This window comes from Armigeres subalbatus, chromosome 1, assembly GCF_024139115.2.
Source record: "Armigeres subalbatus isolate Guangzhou_Male chromosome 1, GZ_Asu_2, whole genome shotgun sequence".
NCBI classification, from domain to species: Eukaryota; Metazoa; Arthropoda; class Insecta; order Diptera; family Culicidae; genus Armigeres; species Armigeres subalbatus.
Window position 1 is genome coordinate 262264795 of NC_085139.1, and position 24494 is coordinate 262289288.

The window sequence follows — 24494 nt, forward strand, 5'->3', positions numbered from 1 at the left end:
TAACGTTGTTCGAATTGGAATCTTGTAGGATATTAGTTAATCTTCACTACTATTGACCAACAAAAAAATTGTGGGATTGTTTATTTACGTTTGCTCCATGATACATGCTGATGAAACGCGATGCACCGCATATTACTGGAAGGTACAAACTCGTCTTATGACAAGTAAAAATTGACAAAAAAGGGAATTGAAAAGTGAGAAAATAAAATTGAAAAGAAATCATTACTTATTTCCCACTTCTCACTGTGAAAAGTGAGTAGTGCGGAGAGAGAAGTGAGACGTCTCACTACTCACGTCATACTAGTCACTGTCATTTTTCACACTGAGAAATAAGAAGTGAGACGTCTACTCACTTTTCACAGTAAGAAGTAAAAAATGAGGAATGAGAAGTAAAACGTTTCATTTCTCACTTTTAAAGTAAGAAGTGAGATTTGTAATATCTTACTGCTCACTTCTCATTTCTCACTGTTAACTGTAAAAAATGAGAAGTGAGAAGTGAGGAATGAGACGTCTCGATTCTCACTCCTCATTTCTCACTTCTCACTTTGTACAGTTAGAAGTGTTACAGTCGGAATTCGCTGGTTGGGATTTTAATACTTGGGTCACTTTTTAGTTGGGCCTCCGCTGGTTGGGTCATGGCCCAACTAAAAAGCAACCGTACGTCAAAATTCAATGTAAACACGGAAAACGGGTCTGGGCGTCACTGGACATCATTTGTGATGTTCAAGTCGAAATACACGTGTTCAAATGGCTGTCAGTTGGCCCAACTAAAAAACCGGATTCGTTAGTTGGGCCGAGGTCGTGGCCCAACCAGCGAATCGCGACTGTAATGAGGAGTGAGAATTGAGACATCTTTTTTCTCACTTAACACTTCTCATTTTTGCAGGCTGCAAAATGGTGGGTTGACAACAAGGAGGAGCGCCCAACATAGCTCTGGTCCCCACAAGTTCCTATCTCACGCTTCCACAGGTCGTCCGATGACAAAAGACCGCCAGCTAAGGGTTGTGTACTTAACTGGTAGTGCACCCTGGGCACTGTTGTCCTTCTGACATCAGCTAGAGTGAGAAGGTACGTCTCGATGGTACCCAGCGGCTGATTAACGAAATGCTGTATCGCGTCATCTATACCTAAGGTGGCAGCCCTATCAGCGCTATTTGGGTAACGATTGTACCCCGTTTGTCATTAAGTCGTTTGGCATAATGCTTTTCCTTCATATGGGTAATACATGATAATTGGGAATGGAACTGTACGGCGTGATAAATTAGGAATAAAGAAGCTTCCTGTCAAAACGGGACCATATGAACCCGACTAGAAGAGCATAACTAAAACTAAACACAATTTTAACATACTTACTTGATACTTTAATATTTGATACTACAGCTCTTCGATGAACCTATGCCGAATGGAGTATCCTTCTGCACTGGACTCGACCCTGGGCCAATCGCTTCCAGTCGCCCTGAACATTGAGCGCCCTCAGGTCCTTTTCAACTGCAAAAAGCCATCGTGTACGCGGCCTTCCACGAAGCCTGCGGCCTCTTCCGGGTTCTCTACTAAATATTATCTTCGCTTGACGTTCTTCCGGCATACGAAAAACGTGACCAGCCCACCAATTTTAACATATTGCGATATTTATCACTTATTTCAATACAATTTTGTTGTTAGTAGCCATTATCTTTCGAATGTTGTAACAGGATTTTATCACAATATGATTTTAAAAATGTCTAACACCTAATTGCCCAATAGTAGGCAATTAAAATAGGGTAGAGAACCATTTGGGCAGCACCCTTATTCCCGTCAGCAACGTTCATTACTCGAGCGCATAAGAACCAAATTACTTGTTTTTTAGTACATGGTTAGTTTCTGTCGATATCTAGTGATGTACAAACAATCAAGCCATTTGGTTGGAACGCGGTCGACTTATTAACGTTGCGGACGGGAATAGGGGGTGCTGCCCAAATGGAGACCAGGGTTTGCAGAAATCGTTCTCAATAGATAACGAACAACGATAAAAGGCAAAAACTGTTCCGAATCATAACAAGCCATGATAACAAATTTATCAAAGTTGTATACAAGTGCGAAAAAACAAAATCGGATAGGCAGCCCCCACAGAAAAATGTCGATTCTCGTTTTGTTTTCGCTCATTCCGTGTTGGTTACTGCACAGCTGTGTAGAACAAGTTGAAATGCAGCATTAGAGCCAGTGCTCCCCGCATTTGGAGCTTTCTAAAAGAAATTTATCATGGGGTATTATAGCCTCCCGAATCAGTTCTCTATCATGACAGCTTGCGAAAAAAAAGTCTCTCGCGGTATGCTACATATCGTATACATATATATATATGTATACAGAGCTGATAAGTGAGAGACTTGCTCATTCTCTTTAGGATTCAATCCCAGCTTGAGACCTATCACGACCTGTAAAAAAATCCAACTTCACAGTAGACAAAATATTTTGTATCTGATTCTGTTATAAATTTCTAACAAAATATGTTATTTTTATGATAAAATTGTTACAAAATTTGAAAGTTTATTGTTTCTAGTAGTGTAATTTTTGATAGAAATATAGACATTTTAACAACATTCTGCACCATGTTTCTAACAAATTTTGTTATACAAATTTAATATAACATAATAACATATTGTAAACGGAAGAAATATTGACTTTCGGATTTCTAATGAAACTGTTTGTTCAGTTCAACGAGCTATATATTACTAATTCTAGATTGCTTTGAGAATAGGTCGTATGTGCAAAAGAGAGATTCTCTTTGATCACGCTCTCTTTCGCTAATAAATCGGCTAGTTTTGCATGTTTTGCTACGATTCCACTTCAGCATGATAGACAAAGCTATTGTCTTTGGATATCTGCCAAGAAATTCTAAGTAAACTTTTGTATAGTTTCGTAATAATCGAAAGAGAATAGATCCAAAGAGAGACTCTCTTTTGCACATACGACCTATTTTCAAAGCACTCTAGAATTAAGGATAGAAATGTATACAGAGATAATGGTTTGTTCGTATATTGAGTTTATTAGGGTGGTCCATTTAATTTTAAATTCAAAAACAGAAAAGATAGTTACAACGGACACCACACGATAAATCCCGCCGCGGCGATATTACATTTATGTATCCGAACCATCGGAACTCTGGTAATCCTCATCGCTGTCTTCGACTGAAGCGTTCCCGGACCACGGCTTCATTCGATCAGCTGCAAAGATGGTTTGAGCTGCACTTCTGGAACATCAGAATTCAGGTATCGGTCGTTTCCCAAAACCTTTTGAATCAGGTATGGACCTTTGTATCTCGGCTCCAATTTTTTACTCAGTCCATTGGCTTGGGGATCCTTTTCCACGAGTACAAGTTCGCCTTCAAAATATTTCCGTGCCGGACGTCTCATCTTGTCGAAATAAACTTTTTGTTGTTGTTGCCTCCTCTCGATACGAGAACTCACTGCACGATTTAAAGCATCTGTATCGGTGTTCGTGGTCTCAGCAGTGAACATCATCAAAAGTTGATTCTGCATAATATCTCGTGAATTATAGGTAAACAGCAAAATATGAGGAGACACCTTGGCAGGGTTGTAAATTTTCGGCAGCACTGGATGAAGGTGATGTTTTTTATATCATGTTTTTATTTTCTTCCTGCTTTGAAATCAACCTCACATTCCCGGAGAGGCAGAAAAGTAAACAACAGAACTCACATCACCCACTGGACTGCGCCGCGAAGATGAAATTTACCACAGCAAAATAGACTAACGCAAAATGACTCCCCCAAGAAATTATGACGTTTGAGCGGGTCGCATAATGAACGCAAAATGAACTTTTGTTCGAGAAGACGACCCGCTCAAATGTCAAAATCCATCGGGTGAGTGAATTCGATGAACCTCTGCATAAGTCTATGTACACATTCACCCAGCAAATTGAAAAAATTCACCACGCGTTTAAATGGGCCACTCACAGTCATACGGTACGGCGCGAACTGAGCAGCCTGTCAGAGCGACTTGTGAGTGGCTAAATGCGAAATTGAACTGTCGGTGTTGGAAGTGATTTTTCGGCTGCACCCAGTCGCACTCACCACGGCGGCGATGAAGGCGACTGCAGATTATACTGAGATCCATGTTTTTCACTGCACTGACTGTGAAATATTTCTACCCTGCACCTTGGTCGAATCGATGATCAAAGTGTTCAGTCCCCACTGGATCATTCGGAGATGCTTATCCCATGACATATCGTTGTCCTGTGCCATACAGCGTACGGCATTCATTACGTTACGGTTTTCTCCTTCGATTTGTCCATTTGCACGTGGAGTTCCAACAGCAACCTTCACGTGCGATATTCCCATGTCCACGCAAAAGCTTTCAAATTCCTTCGAGGTGTATGCGGTGCCACGATCAGTGATAATGCGTCTCGCCTTCCCGAATATCCGGATGCGGCCCTCGGCTCCATTTCTTGTGGCCCGCAGCATGTAAGAAAAATAACCTTATAATCGGCCCGCCAGCTTTTCTAACTGGCTCCAAAAGTTTTTTTTTATTAATAATTATTCAATATGTAAGTTTTAAATCAAAGCTCGCGCTGTAAAACCATTAATTTGAATTAGAAACGAAAAATAATATTTTACATAATTTGAAATGATTGCATAAGCGACCCCAAGATACAAAACCCAAATGGTTAATGGTGGAATATCGCGTTTTCAATAAAGATTGGTAAAAGTAGTTTATCTTCACGTTGAGGCCGGTTTGATTAACTTATTCGGAAATTTTTGTTATATTGATGGAATTAAATCTGAATCCAAGCATTCTCTGAAATATGATATTTGAAAGGGCCCAGGTAGGAACTAAAGTTGATAGAATTTCAAAGATTTACATTTAAATATCCATTTATTGATTCAAATTATTGGAACAATCCCTAGTAACATTTTGGTTTTATACTGGTTTTATAACACTCTTGTAGAGAAAATAATGCTCTTCAAGAGCGTTATAAAACTTAAAATGTTACTTGGGATGGATTATAGAGGCTACAAACTCTTTTCACTCAAGCTAATACGAAGTCAGAAAATGCAGTACGGGCCTGTTTTGCTGTTAGTAAGATTTTGGCAAAACGGATGAAACCTTTCCAGGACGGAGGACTTGTGCATTCCTTACTGTTGTTGAAATCGTGTCCTAAGGAAACAGCCTCCTTCAGTAACATTAGTTTGCGCAAAAGACGGTGAAGAGTAAAGCCCCAAACGCAATACAACGGAACGACGACGGAAACGGAAAATCTGACAGAAAATATATGGGCTAACTGTCAAATTTGCCGTTTCCATCGCCGTTCCGTTGTATTGCGTTTGGGGCTTAAAAATTCTCGCAGAAGAGTTGAAAGCTACTTTACGTAAAAAAGCCTCCAGCTTCATATCCTCGCAAACGATGAAAATACTGACGTGAAAACGTTGCAAAGGTGGCTTTCTTCATGGTCATTTTGGAATGACAGAGAAATTGGCAGCTTTATTCCCAATGCAGGAACAACTAACAAGGAAAACCTGATGGTTGTTAAAACCTGTGTAAAAGAACTTTTTGTCATTCGAAAACTTAGTGAACCTTACGATTGATGTAGCACCAGCTTTCAAATCGACTTCTGTAAAAACATTCTTCATGCCTGCCGTATCCTAACGGAACAATCAATTCTATACTTTCGCCTTTCGCCTCTAATTTTATCATGAACATGTACGTCTAAGTTTGGAAGATGATATTAGCATTTCCATATCATTGTAAACCGCTCAACTTCACGGAGAAGTAATACACGCAAATCATTAATTAGTGTAAAAAAGATAGTTAGAACGCAATTAAATCGTGTTTAGTTTTTCTAGAAAATGCAAAAAAAAAAAAAACAATAATTAAAAAGTTATGTGCAAAATATTGTCTGACCCGCTAGCAAGTGTGAATTCTAAAAATTGGCCCGTGGCTTGAAAAGGTTGGGCAGGCCTGACCTCGATGGTCCAAATGGATCGTGTCAAATGGAACTGCAATTCTTCCGCTTCCGGTTCGAAAACTGGATTTCGACTTAAACAATCCGCGTGCTGCATCTTTTCCCCCTTTCTGTGCACTAAGTCAAAATCGTATTCCTGTAGCTTCAGCAACCATCTGCCCACTACCGGTAACATCACTTTCTTGGCCATCGTCTTCTTAACCGCTTCACAATCCGTCACGACCACAAAATGTCTTCCCAGTAAGTATTTACGATATCTTTCCACTGACTCCACAACCGCAAGTGCTTCTAACTCGTAACTATATTTCTGGCTGAAATAACTTATCCAGCTTTCCACGCTCGCCATAATGGCGGATGCTATAATTTTTTTGACAATAACTGCTTCCCGACACTGAACTAGAATTTTCATCTAAGTAAGCAATGAAGACCTCCGTTACCAATGGCACCCCAAAGTTTATTATTTCTGTCAACAAGAAATTACTGCATGATCAAAACTGTTCATCTTTACCATTAAAAAAGGAATTGAATACATTTTAACTAATACTAATATAAGATATACCTTCCAGATAATGCTGCGAAACTCAACGAACGGTGACACTGACAAGCTTTACTGTAAAGAAATGCAGCTCACCTAGGTTTCAAGTACTGTTGCTCGGTATATGAGCACAATTAAAAAATGACCACAGATTATCATCTAGTACCGTGACCTGCCCTAATTCCGCGCATCGCCTAATACCGTGGTTTTCATAAAAAATCAGAACCTGGTTATCATGGACATCTCATTATTTGGTGAAATGTTCAAACATAACATGTTTGAACATTTCACTAAATAATACAATATCCATGATAGCCAGGTTCTGAGGAAAACTCCAACGGTAATAGCGATGCGCATGGGCTCAAACAGGTCAATATCTGAAAAAAAAGAACCACGGATTATCATCTAAGAAGAATGTGGTTCTCTGTGATTGATGCTTTGAAAACAACACTCCACATTTTAACCGTCTAAGACGAATTAAGTACTCTCCATTTAATTCCACTATTTAATTTTCGATATCTGTTCAGATACGTATTTCGACCACAACTGTGTGGTCGTCTTCAGTGTCTCACTGTCTCACTCTCAGAGACACTGAGGCGACCCACACAGTTAATGATCAGCTTTCTGAAAAGATATCGAAAATTAAATAAATAAATTAAATAGAGTTCATCTTAATTGATTGTTCTAGTATTCCACTAAAAGAGCTTTATATATTTTTCTGACTCCACATTTCATTGCTTACTAAAATTTGGTCGATTTACTGTTGACCTCCATTTTTTTCTTTTTTCAGGAGATTTTAAGTTAAAAGATATATAAAAAAATATAATATATATTTTTTTAAAAAAATTTTTTTTAAAAATATTTTGTTGTTTCCGTAAATGACAAGACAAATCTTAACAGGATTACCATTAGCGTTTCAAAAGCTCTACATATTTGGAAGTCCATAGGTAGGTATACTTATAGAAGATCTTCAACCACCTTCAACGCTTCATTAACACGCACATTCGAATGTTACTGTTCACAAAAAAAGGAAATGTGAAACTAAGTCGATGAACATATGGGCAGAGTTTTGTTGCTGCATCTACGGGACCGCAGTCGTAGCTTGAGCCGTGTAGGAGTAGAAAGAATGTCAAATTAAATCGTGTTGAATATATGTCGATTCTGAGTACGATTGTTGGCCAGTTGAGTGCGGCTTATCACTGCCCTTATGGAACAAATGCGATATCTGTCCATTATCCTCGTCCCAGCGATTCGATTAGCTATTAGATGCCCACTCTATTAGCTCTTGACCCTCATGAAAAGTAATTCTAGTTATTTATTACCTGAAATAAATCAAATATCAGAAGATTTTCAGCGAATTATTTTTCAAAGATACGATTTTCTATACAGATTTTCTTGTTGACAGAAAATAATAAACTTTGGGCTACCAAAGTAACTAAAGACATCATCGCTTACTAAGACGAAAATTTCAGTTCAGTGTCGGGAAGCAGTTAACGTCAATTTTTTTATAGCATCCGCCATTATGGCGAGCGTGGAAAGCTGGATAGGATGCAGTTCATCGTTCATTTGCTGCACAGATAGAAAAAGTTGTTGAAATTTACACGAAAGTAATGCACATAAAGGGAATGCCAAAAAGAGCGTAAATTTAGACAATATTATGACCTGAATATATGCAATTTGTATTGCATTATGTCACTTTTTATACGAATAAGTGTCATAATGCTATGTAAATTGCATACATTTAGGGCGAACTTGTTGGAAAAGATCCATGTACGCCCATAATAGTGTAATTTTCTACGTCTTTATTATTTACGCGTCGATTACTTCTCATTATTTTTTTCTGTGTGCAGTAATATACCAGACAGTCCGTGCATACAAGCATCAGTGTGCACTTCAATTTTTTTTTTATGGATCGTACATAACAACAACTGGTTGAATGTTCCAAAGGCTGTCTCCTTCTCTTCTTCCCACTTAAACAGTTCATCTTTCTTCGTTAGTCGCGTTAAGGGTTCTGCAATTATACTGAATTCCCTCACGAATCTCCGAAAATAATTGGCTAGGCCAAGAAATTCACGAACATTGCGCACGTTCATTGGTCGCGGAAATTCACTGATCGCCCGATTTTTCTCCTTTCCTGGAATCTCGCCTTCACTCACTTCATGGCCCAGTAAATCAAGACTAGTTTTCAGAAACTGGATTTTCTCTAAGTTCACTGTCAAACCATATTCCATTAATCGCCTCAGTAGCGACTCAAATTTTTCCACCTCATCATTTGCATCACGTCCACCAAAAATTGCTTCGTCGAGATACATTACTACACCAATCGACCGTAGCGGAGCAAAAACTATACCGATCATTCTTTGGAACACTGCACTACCATTGCTAAGTCCAAAAGGCATCTTCAAGAACTCGAAATGACCATACGGTGTCGAGAACGCAGTAAATTTTCGACTATTTTCTGCTATCGGGATTTAGTGGTATTCACGAAACAGATCCACTGCAGCGAACAGTTGACTGCCAACTAATCTGTTAAGGCAATCTTCGATGGTAGGCATCGGCCAAGAATCTTTCACTGTTTTTGCGTTGATAGCACGGTAGTCAACAACCATGAGCCACTCGCCGTTTTTTTACGCACTAACACTGTTGGACTATTGTGCGGCGAGGTAGAGGGCCGACTTATGTTCGCTGCCAACAAATCGTTCACAGTATTCTCCACCACTTTTTCCTTCTTTTTTCGAATACTTTAATGGGTACTGCTTTATATATATCGGCTTTTCGTGTCCGATCATTTCGATCATCATCTCACAATCCTTGGCGGTTCCCATTTCACGGTAGTTTTTTTGCGAAACAAGGTCGATAACACTCTATTAGTTTTAATATTTTCTCGCGCTCTTCATGATCTCCATCCACTTTTATCTCTTGGGCGACGATCGGTTCATATGCCTGGATGCTGTACACGTTGCCCTATATACCACTAGGTCCTGCCATCGGTTGACGCTGGGAATCATCATTCCGGTGCGTACTGATCTTCTCAATTCTCATGCTACACCTCTCTTTCACGAATCGAATGTCCTCTCGATCGAGAATATCTCTTCCAATTATCATCGAATTCGCCTGAACTCTATTCGGCACCACACATACATCAGTTTCCAATTCGACCCCATCCAACTTGATCACTTCTAAACTCTTCTCCCGTACTCGCACTTTGTTGCCTCCAAATCCAAGTAGAGAGATGTCACAAGGCACGATATTGTTCAGTACAGCAGCACAACTCTTCTTGATCGTGGATACTGCCGATCCACAATCGCAGAGCGCATCAATTTCATTACTTCCAATAACCACCGATTTTACAAAATTACTCGACTGGCGAATTTCTTGCAATTCTTGGCAACGTAGCCCTTCTGGTTACACTGGTAGCACTCAAAATTTGCGTGAGATTTTCCGTCATTTTTCACATTACAATTTATATTGGCACCCAGCTAGCCAGAAGATCTCACGAGCTTTGCACGTGCACTACCATCGTTGGACGGTATTAACTCTTTCCCTTCTGCTAACCATTTCAGCTGCTTCAGTAAATCCGGTAGAGTATTTACTTGGGAAATCGTTCCGAACCTCGCTTCCAGGCCCAACACGATGTATTTGATGCAGTACTGGAATTTCTCATTTTCAATGAGAGATGTCACGCGATGTTTGCATATCTGCCCCTTTCAATATCTATAGAAACGCGAAGGATGAATGGCAAGCTACAAAAATCTCAAAAAATATTTGTCCCGTGACAGGGCATGAAAGTGTGCAATATCTGCTTTGTTTTTGTGTTTATTACCACTTTCAACCCGGTGAATTAAAGGAATATGATTAATTTACCGAGTAGTCACTATTCTTTGCATATCCAGTATTTTGCGTTCGGTAATGGCGGCCAAGTGAGTGCCTTTTTGACATTCAAGAGGTAGAAAATATTTACACATTTTAATCTTCGTAGGCGTTGAATTCCTGAAAAATATTGGCACTCATTAGCGAAGTGCTCGAACGTCAAAAGGGGCCATCCAGAAACCACGTGGTCATATTTTTGAAGTTTTTCAACCCCCCTCCCCCCATGTGGCTTATCGTGGTCATTTGGCAGACCCCCCTCCCCCCCCCTATGACCACGTGGTTATTTTCAAGTACAAAAATTAAAAAAAGAACCATATGTAACTAAAACATTTTGAAGATGGACAATTTCAACTGATTCAAAATCAAACTAAGCCCAGCATGGAAATTATAAATTTTAATGAATTCGAAAATTTTGATGATATTTCATGTTGTAATGTGTATCGGGTATTAGGATATCTAGAACTCGCACACCTTCGATGCATCAGGAGGATACAAAAAAAAATGTGGACTCGAATATGTTATAAAAATTTCGAGAAAAATTATAAATTATAAAGTTCATCACTGAATATCGCTATAGATTCCTAAGAGTATTTGGGACCTTCCGTAGCTCTGGAGGTACTGGAAATTCTTTAGATATTAACCTCAGCGAAACATCTGAACTGAACTCTTACAACAAAATATTATCAGAGAATCACAAAGTTGATATGTACTCTTAGAGATGCAAATAAAACCTCCTACTGTTGGTTCTTTTGAGTAGCATTCCTGTAGAAATTCTACTATTGTTTTCAGAATCATAAAGTCTCAAAACTTTCTTCATTATGCCAAGATTCTATGATTCTTATCAGAACCGTAACAAAATATCCTTTATATTCGTTTGCCTTAATTATACAGTTTTGGCTTAAAATGCAAGTTTTCATTTTAAATCTACAGACTTTAATATCTTTGGGTTCCTTTTGGTATTCTAGAATTTATTGTTATATTTTGTTATTTAACCCTTTCAGGATGATGCAAAAAGGATTTAACGTACATATTAAGGGTTTTCCACTCGATTAAACTTGCCATTAAATTTTCTACAAATAATGCAAAACTTACATAAACAATTAAGAATTTTCCACAAAACAAATATAAATTAACACTTTTAAAACCAAAAATTGCAAATATAAAAAAAAAAGAATTTTTCATAAAGAAATCAAAACTTTCCACGGAAAGAATACAAACATTCCATAAATAAATCAATATTAGAAATAAATAACTATAAAATTATTAAAATTTTCCGCAAAATAAAAGTTTTGTAATTGTTTATTGCTAATATTGATTTATTCATGAAAATTTTGTATTTTTTTCGTGGAACATTTTGATTTCTTTATGGAAAATTCTTATTTTTTAATTGCAATTTTTGCTCATACAAATGCTAATTTATTATAGTTTTGTGGAAAATTTTCAACTGTTTATGGAAATTTTGCATTATTTGTAGTAATTCTATATTTATTTAATACTCATACCCTGATTTTTATTGGCCTTTATTGGCAATTTCCTATTTTATTATGGAAAATTTTCTTTTTTTTTTCTCTATTAAAGAGATTTTCAATCCAGTGCGGGCTCATCTCTCAAAATTTTTAATTCTTCATTGTAATTTTATTTTGAAATCGACTCGTGGAAGCCAATGATGCCATACTAAAAATATTTTCTCGGTCACTCAGATGGTTCTTTCGAATAATTTTGAAAGGCACTTCTATTCCACATCTCGAATATGCTTCAGTCAACGGTTCTTTCATAAGCGACTCATAGAGGAATGAATGTATTATAGACCAATTATTATTTAGGAGTTCGGATTATTCGATTTATCCAGTTAACCAACTTATGAATGATTTATGATATAATATCCCAGTAGGTCCATTGGGTTGATATGACTTCAATTATGATTTATACAAGCTACTACAGACATTTTAGGTTATACAAAACGTTCTGGAAGTCGTAATGTTTGAACTACTTAATCATTCAAGTCCGTGAACCCAGTGCTTCTAAGGCCCTACAAAAAAAGTTTGCGAACAAACCTCATAGTAATTGTGCAACTTGATGTTGACTCAAGATAATTTTGGGTACCTTGTCTCTTGGATCTCATGTTATTGGAAATTAGGATCATATGCTTATTTCATCGGATTGGGTATATACCGATGATGAGGACATTGCAAATGTCTTGATTGATCTGGTAGATATCGTGGGCTGAACTTGAGAGCATTTTGGAGTACCTTGAGCATCTCGTATTCCTGAATATTAATCACTGGCTTAGCGTTCAGTATGACCCAACTTATCTGAGTGTTCAGAATGATTCGAATATTTCAACTTCATTTGCATGCTCTTAGAATCGAAATCTTCCCAAGGTTTCGGATATCTGAGTTTTCAGGGTCAGTCAAATTTGAGCTCCCATATTTTTTTCTGTAAAGCCAATATCTAGATGAACAATTTTACTGAAGAAAATGATGGCCTGGCTCTCTTTTGTGATTTTATAGACAATCTAAAACGCTGGGCACATATGACCCATTCGTCCTGAAAGGGTTGAGATTTGTTTTGGAATTCAATTTCAATCGTTATTATAACACTATTTTTTAACCTAGATTGTTTTAGGATCTGGAGTGGTTTTTTAATACCCTTTTATGAATTTAAAAAGCATTTTATTTAGAATTTCATGTTGATTTTTTAAATGCAAGCTTCTCTATGTCATAGCCTTTTTCATACGCACTACTAGAATTTTGTGCATTTAGAACATTTAGGTGCATTATTAAATTTTTCGATCAATTATCCTAATTATTTAATATCATAAAAACTAGGCTTCTTAAGCCTAAATAATTGCCTACATTTATTGCTTGAATTAATTTTGAATTCCAAGATCTTCTTAATTTTCAAGAATAATTATTCTAGAGTTGCAAAGGACCCTTCGGAATATTGACAAAAAAAATTTCGGGGTCACCACGGCAAAATCTTTAGAACTCCAACGACATTCTTTTCCGAAATTCTGTGGAAGAGTTCCGAAAAATGTTCGGTAGAAATTTTGAAGAACTATAGAAGAATCCGTAGAAGGATCCGAAATGCATATTTACGATGAAAATTCCAATAAACATCAATTTCCAAAGAATCTCTGAAGATTTTTTTTCAAAATCCTGGGCAACTTTAATAAATCTTCAAAGTAAATTCTTCTAAATTTCCAATGGAATTTTTTTTTCGTTTTCCAAAAGAAATTCTTAGACATTTTCAGCAGTTTTTTTTTAATTTTCAAAAGAAATTCTTCGGAATATGTCAAAATATTTCCGATGGAAATTCCTGAGATTTTCTAGTAGAAAATCGAAAAAAGTTCATCTGAAACTAAGTCAACTTAGTAGACGATTATATGTCTTGTGTAGCAAGTACGATGGATACACTATACCTAGGGTGTCGAGAATGTTTCCCACTCGAAATATCCTAGACAGGAATGAGAATCGAACTCGTCATCTCCGGATTGGCAATCCTACACCTTTGCTCGCAAAGCTAACTGGAGACTGAACATTTTGAAGTGCACTCCTTAAAATGTTCGAAAAACTTCTTTTGAAAATGAAGAAGAATTTCTGGTGAAGATTCGAAAGAACTTGTCGAAAAAATTCATTTGAATGTTAAAAAAATGAAAATATGAACATTTTTTTCCAACGGAAAATTATATGTATTTCCCACGGGACTGTTTTGATTTTTCTAACCGCTGCGTTACCGGTTTTTCTCGATGCACACCTACGTATTTTCAACGCTGAGTTGAAAAGACGCTACGTGGGCATCGGCCCTAAGATGCGCTTTGCGTTTAATGATTAAATCATTAAATTTTAATGATTTGTATTTTTTACACCACTATTGTTATTTACCAAAAATTTTTCGTGTAAAAAAAACACGTGGTTCGAGAGCAACACCCCCCCTCCACTCATGTGGTTTATCGTGGTAATTTTCCAAACCCCCCCTCCCCCCATATATGACCACCTGGACGACCCCAAATATGCTCTGTTGATTTTTCATTTTGCTACAATTATTTATGTAATGTTTAACCATATCTTCTGATTTCAGCTACAAAGATTTTACCCTCGTTTTTTAATTCACCATAAAAAATGGAAACCTGAGAATGCACATAAGTTGGCTGATTCGCTCTTAGGACGAACTGGCGAATACTATCGATGCTTCCGTTCAGTTGCGTATTGCTACGAGGATGGCTGGGAGCTCGTGTACTCACTCTGATGGTCGTGCTGTGCTGTGAAAGAGAAAAGCCATGGCATGCTATCCCTGGGTGATTCAACCGTTGAGGTGAAATGTCACCTTGCGGTGGGTCGATGTTATGTTACTTCTAACATCTCTATTATATAAGGTACCCATTCTATACCCACAGATTCTATACCACACACATATATTCATCTAATCGCGAATCAAAGTAATTCTAAATGCAGCACCAATTTCGTCGCTTCTTTTTGCTAAAATACGTGCTCACTGCTGAAAAAAGTCACAAATACAAGAAACAAATCTAATTCCTTTTCATTGCTTTGTTTTTAGTGAGATGAATATCGGAGTTATGAGATGAAGATCGGATCAATAACCCTAGGAAAATCGGAAAATGCAACTAAAATAAATGGAGTCATTCCAGTTTGTGACAGCGTGCGCGTACGGACGTGTTTTCTCACTCGTTCGTTATGTTTACGTTTTCGCTTCGTCGCATTGACGTTATTTTCCCGGACCCGTCATGGGAGATACCAATTAATTCGCCAATTCGGTCGCGAATAGAATGCAAGCGTTCATCGAAGGCGTTGATTCGACGAAGGAGTAAAAGCTTCTTTGAGCAACAAATACTCCTCGCTCAAGGATCTGGAAATCTGCGTGTCCACGAAAATATTAGGCGTGGGAGGAGCAAGTAATAACTACACAGTCCGTCTGGGTGATTAACAATTAATGATTATTTATTCATAACGAGTTCATGGCCTGGCTAAGTACTTAATAACAATAATGTATTCTTGATGTTCTAAGCATCGGCATCGCTTCAGAAAACACGAAAGAGAACAGGCGCTGTTCCACGATAAATCACCAGAGCGGAAGGAAGTGTCCGCCGATTTTTCGAAAGCGGTCTCGGACCTTCACCCGACTTCCGGATCGCCGACTTCCGACTTCCACTAATCGCCCGGGGCTAATTGTGCGTCGAAGGTGTAAACTAATGACCAGGGAAGGTTTCACTTCGACCAGGTGCTGGAGTACCTGAATGGAAATGGTTCAGTTTACACCCGACGTCCCCGGCAGCAAGCACCTCAAGAAGTCGTGCTGGGGCCTCGACGACGTGGACGAAAAGGAGCTGAAGGAAACTCTGGAGGAAAGTGGTCTGAAGCCGACCAATGTTAAATTCATGCATGGCCGCTTCCGGGCCTCGTGATCAGCTGACCTGGTACCACGGTACTACCACGCTGAAGGACCTCAACCATATCAAGGTCATAAACAGGCCACGAAGACCTGCCGAAATGCACGGTTCTGGAAATCCGCAAGAAAGCTTCCTAAAAATCGTCAGCCCGAAGTCCACCCCATTGCTAGACGAACGAACTCCGACAATCTCGCCCCGCGCGGAATCCCGTCCTTTCGCCGCTGCTACCGCAAGAAGACTGCAGCTGCTGCTGCCTCGGTCCCACCGGAAGCCAAGCAAAGCAACATCAAGTCCGTCCACGAATGGCAACCACTCCCTCCCCATATTCCCAGATGGAACGCTTGCTCGCTCAGAGCAAATCGTGAAACAGCAATTTCCTTCAGGCGAAGGAGATTACGCGGAACCTCTCATCACCGAAACCCACCTGAAGTCCAGGTAAGGGCAACAATTCCGGGTTTTAGTCTGGTGAGGTTCGTCCAAGGGACGAGTAACAATCGCCTTGCGAACAACATCGCCTGCCGCCTGCTGCTGGACTTTAAACTGAAAACATCGGAGCCGTTGGGTAAGTCACCACCTTCGTCAGTCGTTACGTTAATCTTGGCTTGCTGTCCCACACAAGTCAAAGTCGAGGACAGCACGTCGACCGAACTATGAAGGGATATAGTTAAGCTCTTTTGGCGGCAGGGGCATTCATCATCGCCGGAGAGCCGAACGTAAAGCATCAACCATGAAGGCGGAGCAGAATGGATACGTTTGCGTGCGTTTTGACTTTTCCATGGCAACTGTCAAACGCAGCAAACACCATATCGTCACAACTCTGAGACAACCGCAACGGATTCGTCTGTTCAACGACGAGCTGGAACCACTACATCATCCTGAGCCCTGACAACCGGTTGACACGGTCCGGGGCCCGCAACGTCAGCATCTTCTTCACGAACATGCGACGAGACGATCGTCCCAGCCGGTCGTCTTCGAGGAGCTTAGCTTGGACCACTAGCCGGTGGTGGCGGATGTTGGAACTTCGTGAATCGGGACGAGTTAATTCGGCGTAACTATCACTAAGTCGACTGGGTCAGTTCAGCAGTGCATGGACGAGAAACGTCACTCGCAAACGTGGACCACAGTAGTGATTTTTCAATAAGATCCGCGCTCTCCCAGACTTGTAAGCCGTTCTTTGATCCACTAGCCAACAATTACTCTATGGATCGCTCGATAACTCTACGAAGAAGGCAGCCAGAAAAGGTCGCCAATTTGTCAGCTCCACACATCTTGGACAGAAATTCCAGTGCACAGAAGCATTCAGCAAGCTTGCGGACATCATCCATCGGACTTAAACGACTTTCGAAGAAATTGGAGATCGGCTGATGAAATGACGGTCTATAAATCATCACAAAACATGAAGGCCCAATGCTGACAGCATTCTAAATCTCGATTTTTGAGCACCTTACGCTGATTTCTAATCGGTATCTGCGATTCACAACTTTCCATCGTCCTGGAGGTTTGCGAAGTCATTCCCAACCGGAACTGGGAAGGATTCTTCCTCCAAAAGATATTGTCACATAAGCCTTCTCTCAACAGCTTGGATAACTGTTTGAAACATAATTTACCGTCACCTCAGTATGGAACAACAACATCTTGCGCAGGAGCAGTTTGGTTTCGACGGTTGATCAAGTGTAAGTTAGTTAGTTAAGACCCGAGTAACCAACGTCCTAAGAGGAACAAGCATGTCTCTCACACATCCGCCAGACTAAAATAAATACTCTCCCTAAACAATTGAAAATTCCATAAAAAAAGAAAATTGCCAATAAAGAAACCAGTTATAGCAATAAATAAATATAAAATTTCAAATAAACAAATTTCCATGAACAATAAATTTTCACAAAACAAAATAAATAAGCACTTTTAAAGCAAAATAGCAATTATAAAGAAGAATTTTCCATAAAAAAATTAAATGTTCCACAAAATGCAAAATTTCATAAATAAATCAATATAGCAAAAAATTAAAATTTTCACAAAATAAATATATTTTTCCATAAAATATTTTTTCACAAAATGATCAATAAAGAGCAAAAATTTCAAAAGAAATATAAAAAGCAATCAATGTGTCTTTTTTCCATAGATGACCCTTCTTTAAAAGCGTTTAAAGTTCATGTAAAATTTCATCACTTTATTTTTGTATTTTTTATGGAAATTTTCTTATTTTTTTATTTATTATTGATTTTGTGGAAATTTTTAATTTTATTGAAAAAAATTATTTTGTTGAAAATTTAGCAGTGTTTTGCTAATATTGATTAATTTATAGAAATTTTGTTTTTCGTGGAACATTTTCATTTCTTTATGGAAAATTCTTCCTTTATAATTCTATTTTGCTTTTAAAGTGCTTATTTATTTTGTTTGTGGAAAATTCTTAATTTTTGAAATTTTGTTTCTTTTGGCAATTTCCTAATATTTTATGGAAAATTTCTAATTTTAATGGAAATTTCATTTTGCTGCCCATCCGCCATAGCTACTCAATTACTTACGATATTGGCATAATGTTCTGTGTGCATACCTATTAATCTTCCAGCTACCTGGTGAAAATCTCCACAACTAGTAGAGTTTGGTGGTAAGAACAGTTTAGAGTCCTATCGTGCACTCTGAGCAGCCTGTGATCCGGAGCTCATCCCCAACTAGCTAATCATTTTTATTGTAAATAGTAGTTCTAATTTTAATTTGAAAAAAAAAACAGCTCCTCCTAAAGGCCATCATAAAAAATCAAATTTATTTTTGAAAATTATTTAATAATATCTAGACCAACATTTGAAAAGGACTAACAACTAAATGTATTCTGATGAATCACATATAAAGCTTTATATGTAGACAAAGAATCAAAAGGAATAAATTTACTGTTACGCTTTTCAAATTTGATCAGATATTAAAAATGAAATCAAGCCGGCTGAACACTTTAATTGTTAAAAATAATAATATGGGTGCTGTTCTCAACCTTTTTTCGAACTTTTGCACTAATTGAGGTAGGTACTCCATCTTGAAGTAGGCTTAAGCTCGAATAATTCCAGAGCCCTGAAGGGAGACTTTCCTTTCTTGATAAGAGGCTTCTGACTTCTTGTAGAGAAGCTTGCATATTGAAAGGACGCTTCGGGCAACTGAAAGTACGCTTCCAAGCCTCTTGAAGGTACCCAAACAATTTAGGCTGAACCAGCTAGTTTTTTTTTATGTAGAAGCCTATTTGCCACGAAACAAGCTCTTCCTCAGCTTCCATTGTTTGTTGGGTAGAATTCGAAGTTTCTTGAAGGAAGGCTTTTGATCCTCTTGAAAGGAGCTTCGAGCTTTCAAGCCTGAAAGGTGCCTTCCAGACCTTTGACAGGAAGCTTCCAACTTTCTTAAAATGAGGATTCCGAGCCTTTTAAAGTAGGCTTCGGCCTCTTAAAATGATGCTTCCGGATCCCTTGAAGAAGGCTTCCGGCCTCTTAAAAAAGGTTTCAACCACTTGAAAAAGACTTCGAGCCTCTCGAAGAGGCTTCCAAGCCCTGTTAAGAGCTTTTCAGGCCGTTTCAAAGAATCTTCCTAATCTCATGAAAGGACCTTCGAGCCTTTTGAAAGAAGGCTTCACGCCTCTTAGAAAAGGCTTTCGAACCTCTTGGAAGGGAACTCAGCCTCTAAACAGGGCTTCTGGGCCTCTTAAAGCAAGCTTCGACTGTCTTGAAAATGCCTTGAATCTCTTGGAAGAGACTTCGGACCTTGAAAGCAGGCTTCAGGCCTCTTGATAAGGGCTTCTAGACCTCTTGAAAAGCTTCCTAGCCTCTTCATGGCGCTCTAGGCCACTTGAAAGGAGCTGGGTCTGAAGGACTTTGGCCTCTTGAAAGAGGCTTCAGGCCTCTTGAAAGGAGGCAGGCCTCTTGAAGGAGGCTGGGCCCTCTTGAAAGGCTGGCCTCTTGAAGGCTTCCAGGCCTCTTGAAGGAGGCTTCAGGCCTCTTGAAGGGGCTTCAGGCCTCTTGAAAGGAGGCTTGGCCTCTTGAAAGGGGGCTTCCAGGCCTCTTGAAGGAGCTGGGCCTCTTGAAGGAGGCTTCAGGCCCTCAAGGAGCTTGGCCAGGCTTCCAGGCTCTGAAGGAGGCTGGCTCTGAAGGAGCCAGGCCTCTTGAAGGAGGCCGGGCCTCTTGAAGGAGGCTTCAGGGCCTCTTGAAAGGGAGGCTTGAGCCCTCTTGAAAGGAGGCTTCCAGGCCTCTTGAAGGGGCTTCCAGCTGTGAAAGGAGGCTTCCAGGCTCTTGAAAGGAGGCTTCCAGGCCTCTTGAAAGGAGGCTTCCAGGCACCCTCTTGAAAGGAGGCTTCCAGGCCTCCTCTTGAAAGGAGGCTTCCAGGCCTCTTGAAAGGAGGCTTCAGGCCTCTGAAGAGGCTTCCAGGCCTCTTGAAAGGAGCTTCCAGGCCTCTTGAAGGAGAGCCAGGCCTCTTGAAAGAGGGCTTCCAGGCCTGAAAGAGGCTTCCAGGCCTCTTGAAGGAGGCTGGGCTCTTGAAAGGAGGCTTCCAGGCTCCTCTTGAAGGAGGCTTCCAGGCCTCTTGAAGGGCTCGGGCCTCTTGAAGGAGCAGGCCTCTGAAGGCTTCCAGGCCTCTTGAAGGAGGCTTCCAGGGCCTCTGAAGAGGAGGCTTCAGGCCTCTTGAAAGGAGGCTTGGCCCTCTTGAAGGAGGCTGGCCTCTTGAAGGAGGCTTCCAGGTCTTGAAGGAGGCTTCCAGGCCTCTTGAAGGGCTGGCCTCTTGAAGGAGGCTGGCCTCTTGAAAGGGCACAGGCCTCTTGAAGGAGGCTTGGCCTTTGAAGGAGCCGGGCCTCTTGAAAGGAGGCTTCAGGCCTCTTGAAAGGAGGCTTCCAGGCCTCGGGAATGGGGCCCAGCTAATTAGCCTGACAGCGCCATTGTTCGCTCTCTGAAACGAGCAAAATATATTAAATGCTTCTTCCCCTATTTGTTTCCATTTGCAATTATAAATCAACGAAACTGCACATGAATTTGGAATCATCAATTAGGGCCAAAATGATGGAATCTTTCCCTGTAATTGGTATATTTATTTATTTATTTAATCAGACTAAGGCCGAAGTGCCTGTGCGGTATAAGTCTTCTCCATTCGCTCGGTCCGGCCCACGTCGCCAACCACGCAGTCTACGGAGGTCCGCAAGTCATCTTCCACCTGATCGATCCACCTTGCCCGCTGCGCACCTCGCCTTCTTGTCCCGTCGGATCGTTGTCGAGAACCATTTTCACCGGGTTACTGTCCGACATTCGCTGCCCGGCCCATCGCAGTCGTCCGATTTTCGCGGTGTGAACGATGGATGGTTCTCCCAACAGCTGATGCAATTCGTGGTCATTCGCCTCCTCGTACCGTCCCATCTGCACCCACCATAGATGGTACGCAGCACTTTCCTTTCGAAACTCAGCGCGTTGGTCCTCCACGAGCATCGTCCAGGTCTCGTGTCCGTAGAGGACTCGGTCTAATTAGCGTTTTGTAGATTGTCAGTTTGGTACGGCGGCGAACTCTTTCGATCGGAGCGTCCGGAGTCCAAGCGTACGATTTCCAGCCACTATGCGTCTCGAATTTCTCTGCTGGTGTCATTTTCGGCAGTCACCAGTGAGCCCAAGTACAAATTCTTCTACCACCTCGATTTCGTCACCACCGATGTAAACTCGCGGTGGGTGGCTCTGTCTTCTCTTGAACCTCTTCCTTCATGTACTTCGTCTTCGACGTGTTGATGATAGTCCGATCCGCTTAGCTTCCTCTTTAGTCTGATGTGGCTTCTCCATCATCTCAAAGTTACGTGCCATAATATCTATGTCGTCGGCGAAACCAAATAGCTGGACGGACTTATTGAAAATTACCACTCGTGTTAATCCCTGCTCTATTACCTTCCAAAGCGATGTTGAATAGCAAACACGAAAGACCATCACCTTGCCGTAACCCTCTGCGGGTTTCGAAGGGACTCGAGAATCCCTGAAACTCGAACTACGCACATCACCCGATCCATCGTCGCTTTGATCAACCGTGTCAGTTTATCCGGAAACCTTCGTGCATTAGCTGCCATGGCTGGTCCCGATCGTGTATCATATGCGGCTTTGAAGTCGATGAATAGATGATGTGTGGGCACGTTGTATTCGGCATTTCTGCAGTGGCGAATGGCGAACACCTGGTCCGTGGTGGAGCGTTCGCCCATAAACTCCGCCTGGTCTGCCCCACGAACTCCTTGCAGTTGGTGCTAGTCGCGGCATAAAATTGGGAGAGTACCTTGTAGGCGGCGTTCAGCAATGTGATTGCGCGGTGGTTGCTACAATCAGCTTATCGCCCTTTTGTAGATGGGACACACGACACCTTCCATCCACTCCTGCGGAAAACTTCCTCCTCCCAAATCTTGGTAATGACCCAGTGCAGCGCTCTAGCCAGTGCCTCACCACCGTGTTTAAATACCTCTCCTGGTAGTTGGTCAACCCAGGGCTTTGTTGTTCTTCAGCCGCCAATCTCCTCCTGGATTTCCTGGAGATCCGGAGCCGTAGAATTATGTCCTGCGCTTCTCCAGGTCCATCACCATACTGCCATCTTCGTCTGCCACATCGCCATTCAGGTGTTCTTCGTAGTGCTGCCGCCACCTTTGGATCACCTCACGCTCGTTCGTAAGAAGGTTCCCGTTTATGTCCTTACACATATCAGGCTGTGGCACGTGGCCCTTACGTTAAGATTGAAGATTAATTGGTATATCTAGCTGCTTAAATTGATATTCCTCGTTCTAAATACACTTTTAGGTAATTGTGTGAACTTGCAAAAATAATTACAACATGCTCGACGGAATTAGAAACGATAAACAGTAGAAGCATAAGTATGTGAACGCTCAAGGATGGATCACCAGATTCGTAGTTCTTGTCAATAACGTGCCCTTAATTTTCTCTGTGAATCCTCGACATTAGTCACCATTTTCACGTTGCTATAGATAGATGATTGTAGTTTGAAATTTTCACAGCGCACACCATTGATTTTGAAGCTGAGATTTTTCTTGTAAAAGCAAAAATAAACATTTACCAAAATTTATTAAAAAAATGACGGATGCAATGGAATAAAATATTGCATCCTATCTCGGACGCGGCACACTTCGATCAGTTTTGGCTGCTATCAATTTCTATCTGTCTAACCTTATATGCACTAACGAAGTCAGCACATCTGTAGACATCCTGTACAGATGTGCTCGACTGCGTGCTGCAGCTCAAACTCAAACTACTTAACCGATCTGCGTGAAAATTTGTAAACAGAGGTTTTCGGGGCGGGAAGGTTCTTAAGATGTTTCGAGACATTTCCCCTCTTTGGAAAGGGGGGCTCCCATACAAATGAAACACCAATTTCTTCATAACTCCAGTATTAATCAAGCTAATGGAACCAGATCTGGCATGTGGAGGTTTTGGAAGGGAAGAAATATTTCTGTGGTTCAAAACCCTTCTTGAAAGGAGGTCTCCCATACAAATGAAGCATACATTTTTGCATAATGCGAGAACTAATTAGAGAATAAATCACTTTTAGGCGATGAAGTTCGTCGGTCTGTAGTTCAGAAAAAAGTTCGATAAAGAAGAATTTTACTACTACACTGTGTGCAAGAAGACGGTGTGTGATACGGCGAAGAATAAAGCTAGCCCAGCTCTTGGCGAACCCAGTATCTAGCAGGTACCTAGCTAAAGCCTGAAGGGTACGATGAGTAGAGCATTTTGCAAGAATGCCGGACAGCAACCCTGCAAGATGGTGTCCGCTTCCAATCCAACAGGTACAAGGAGGCGTGGAGCGTAGCGAAGATGAACTGCGACTAGGTTTAGAAGACAGTTCCATTTTTTAAAGATTTCAGTTTCTTTCAAAGAGCATTCATGAATATATTAAGCAATCGCAAACGTTTCTTTTTCTGTCCATCACCTTATCCCTTCGCTTTGTCATGTTATTAATGGCACGCGGCTATTCGATACGATGCGATCATCGTCACGATCGTAAGACAAGACATGAAGCGAACATCGAAGCCTTATCTAACACGTGGAAGGTTTATTGTCTTGAAGAACTATTCCTAATATGTTCTTTAGGTATAAGCAGTCATGTAATGGACAACTTCGAGTACAGTTGTCAATCATAAAGATTTAGGTCTTTGAAAATTTCTTGGTAGAATTAGTTTAGACTTCTAAGAATTACCTGAGAATGAGTCTTGTGATTTGTATCATGGCCACTGGTTTGAAAGCTTTTATTATGGTCATGGCAGATCTAGATATTTGGCCTAATGTCATTGTGTACAGTATCTCAGTTCTTCACATAGTAGTTCACCCCTGTTCAATTTCACAATGTTCTCGATTGGGAACTACCGGGATGCAACCTATCTATACCTTTATTCCCATTCTAGAAACTCTCGAGACAAACACATGTTCGACACTGGAGCATCCACTTCGGCCCAGGATAGTTGTTCTGCAGGTGGAGGATGAACCCCGATCCAACGTCGGTGATAACACCTTCGTCGTCGATAGCGGATGGGTATTATCGCGAACCGCGCACGCCACCGCCCGCTCAGACGCAACACTCGTCAGGCATCCAATCGCGCGCGCCAGCTAATCAGTTGCTCCCTCGCACGTTGTACTACTTTACTTAGTACATGGCGGTTTTATGGTGAAGCTGAGCACCGCGTCACCGCGCCGTCGGTCAATCCATCATTATCGTCGTCTTGGTCGTTGTTGGTGTCAT

General features: G+C 40.6%; 1 protein-coding gene across 1 annotated transcript in view; it reads left to right on the top strand.

The window, feature by feature from the left end:
• LOC134207148 (carbonic anhydrase 1-like) overlaps nucleotides 1-24494 on the top strand; it is a 154752-nt gene that overhangs the window by 62168 nt on the left and 68090 nt on the right. The window lies entirely within an intron of this gene.